Genomic DNA, 3,558 nt, shown 5'->3' with positions numbered 1-3,558 from the left:
GTTTGCCTCTAAAGAACAGTGAAAAAATTTAAAAAGAAGAGCCGAGCAGTGTGGCTGCAGTTTTTCTGAGCCATACCTGATGTTCTCTCAGCAAAGACTTAGTGCTCTTCTCTAACACCACAACTCAAAGGCATCAATTCTTCTGTCATCCTTATTCATTGTCCAGTTTTCTGATGCATAACAGGTGATAAAGAAGACCATGGCCTGAACCACCTTATTCAGTTTTCAAACTGTATCATTGCTCTTTAATGCTTTGGACATGTAGCAAGTGAGGCTATTCCTTGGAAAGAGATTTTATGCTTGGAAAGATGGTGGATCAGTGAAAGAGAGGAAGATATTCAAAGAGATTAATTGATACATGAGCTGTACTTGAAGGCATCTAACAACAGTAACAACAACTGCCAATGCAATTTTCTAAAGCAGATATTTTATTCTAACCAACAATGTATGAGAGCTCTGTTTGCTCCCTGTTCTTGCCAACATTTGGTGCTGCCAACTTAAATTTTAGCCAGAACTGGCGGGTGGTTGAATACACGGTGTTAGCTGCCATCAAATTTGCTCTCAACTTATGGCAACTCCATGCACAGCAGAATGGAATAGTGCTCAGTCCTGACCATGTTCCAGAATGGGCTGGGCCGTTGGGATGCACAGCACCTGGTCCTGTGCTATGTTCCAGAGTGGCCTGGGCACCGCGTTTTCACTGGCTAATTTTCAGTAAATCACAGGTCTTTCTCACTTGTCTGCATGTCACATACTTTGAATAAAAATGTGCTCATTGTTTCTCTGCTATCCCAAGTAAGTAAGCATCCTGCATTTTTATTGATTGTTTTGCTAAACCTGATAACCATATTTTCAAGGGACTGTTAGGTTTATGTAGCTTTGTGTTGGCCAACAATTGGGCAAAAGTAGTATTTAAGCACTTCATGATGCTAGTAAACCCTGCTCTATCCTGTGCCAATCGCACTGCCTCTGACACACCCATCCCGATTACCCCAGTCACTGACTCAATCTACCTCATAGAGGGTCTTCCCCTCCTGTGCCGTCCCTCCACCCTCCCAAGCATGATGTCCCTCTCCAAGGACCTGTCCCTCCCTACAACACGTCCAAAGTATGTCAGATGAAGCTCCAGAATCTTTGCCTCCAAGGAGCAGCCTGGTTTAACCCTCTCAAGGATAAATCTGTTTGTTTTCTTAGCAGTCCATGGAATATTCAATACTCTTCTCCAGCACCACAGCGCAAAGGCATCAGTTCTCCTTCTATATCCTCCCTGGTCATTGTTCAACTCTCTGAAGCATAACAAGTGATTGCAAAGACCATGGCCTGTATCAGATGCACCTTAGTCTCCAGAGAGACATCATTGCTCTTCAGTACTTTGGAGAGGTCCCTAACAGCAGACTTTCCCAGACTTTCTTGGCTGCTGTTGCCAAGAGTGTTGATTGTGGAGCCAAGCAGACTAAAGTTGTGAACAATCTCAATCTCTTCACCATCTATCTGGTTAGAATAAGTTTATATCTGAGGACCTTTCTTACTTGGCACCTGGAAGATTCCCCCTTCATTGGCCTTCTGACCCTTGGAGTAAAGGCCAGGTCAGGAGAGCTACATGGAAGCCTCTAGAAGCTTCCATGTAACTTGGTTCTCTGGGGCTCACAAAATGGATGACTCTAGAGAAATGTGACTATTTCCTCACAGTTTTGGAGGCAGGTTACCAGCAGGTTCTTTCTGCTGGCTCTAGGGATAAATTCTCTTCTCTGTTAGTCCCTAAAAGAGGGACTTGGTTCAGTAGCACCAATGTTATGCTCTTGTTTATAGACTCATTGACTTCTGTTGTCACAAATGTCTCTTCTTTGTGTGTACAGACTGTCAACAAAAGGGGATCATCTAAATAGTCCAGATGGCTAATTAGAAATATACATCTTCTCATTTATATAAATAGATGTGAACCGGGAAGCCAGTCATCAAAACAGAGCAAGGAACCTACAACCAGGAGAGAATAAAATAGATAAATTGGAACTTCTACGACGCAAATCCCTATGCATATAAAAAACCTTTTCCTTTCCAACAGGGTAGAAAGGAAAGCCACAGACTAGGAAGAAAAATTTGGCAATGACATGTCTAATAAGGGACTTATACATAGAATTTAAAGACTACTCCAGTACCTCAACAAGATAAACAGCCTAATTGCAAAATGGGCACAGGATATGAAAAGACACTTCAGCAAAGAAGACATTCAGATGGCAAACAAACACATGAAGAAGTGTTCAAAATCCCTAGTTCTAAGAGAGATGCAAATCTAAACAACTATGAGTCATCTCACCCCAATAAGAATAGCAAAAGTGAACAGAGCAGCAAACAACAAATGCTGATGAGTTTGTGGAGAAACTGGAACCCTTATTCACTGTTGGTGGAAGTGTAAAATGGTGCAACCACTATGGAAGGCAGTATGGTACTTTTAAAAAAGTTGGAAATAGAAATACCATTTGACCCTGCCATTCCGCTACTGGGAATATACCCTAAAGAAACAGAACTGCCACCCAAATAGATATATGCACACCCATGTTTATTGATGTTTTGTTCACTCACAATAACAAAGAGATGGAAACAACCCACCGAAGTGCCCATCCACAAAGGAATGGACAGAGAAGCTCCCTCTTAGCCACATCGCGGGTATGGAGTAAGACTGCGCCCTGACACATCGAGCCTTCTTGCTCTTACCTAGGATTTCTGTGTCTTTCATGTAGTGGACTCTCAGAGGACATTGTTGTTGTTATGTGCCGTTGAGTCGCCTGCGACTCATAGAGACCCTATCTCCAACAGCCCTGTATCCTGCTCTATCCTGTGTCAATCTTACTGTTTCTGACACATCTACTCCTATTACCCCAGTACTGAATCAATCCGTCTCATCGAGGGTCTTCTTCCCTTGAGCTGTCCCTCCACCTTTCTTAGCATGACTACCCTCTCCAAAGACTGGTCATTAGAAGCCCCAAATCTGGCGAGCTCTGGTGTCCTACTGGCAAGAAGCTGTACTGCCAATCCCAGAAGTGAGAAGTTGAAATCCACCAGATGCTGTGCTAGAGAAGAAGGAAAAATCTCTTCCTGTACCAGTCAGATCTGATTTGACGGTACACACACAGACACAAATAATAAAATAAAAAAAAGAAAGAAACTCCAAACCTGAGACAATAAGGGTGACAAGGTCCGTAAAAATCTCCCTGTAGGCCAGCTCTGGTGGCCTAGTGGCAAGAAGTTGCACTGCAATCGCAGTGATGCGCGGTTCGAATGCACCAGATGGACTGCTGAAGGAGGAGGGACAATCTCCCCTGTACCAGTCAGATCTGATGGTGCCTGCACGCCGCCCTTAAAAAAACACCTCCCTGCATCCTGACCCGCCTCCACGGCAGGCCCCGCCCCCAGCTGACAGCCCCGCCCACAAGCATCGACCGCCCCCCTTCCAGCAGGCCCGCCCCTCAGGTTTGTTGTTTGTTGTTGTTATGTGCCTGGGACTCATAGCGACCCTATGTACAACAGCCCTAAACTCCGCTCTGTCCTGTGCCAATCGCA

This window comes from Elephantulus edwardii, unplaced genomic scaffold (genome assembly GCF_000299155.1).
Source record: "Elephantulus edwardii isolate Elephantulus edwardi_28Jun2011 unplaced genomic scaffold, EleEdw1.0 scaffold00064, whole genome shotgun sequence".
In the NCBI taxonomy this organism is placed as follows: Eukaryota; Metazoa; Chordata; class Mammalia; order Macroscelidea; family Macroscelididae; genus Elephantulus; species Elephantulus edwardii.
Note: the sequence above shows the minus strand (reverse complement) of the source record.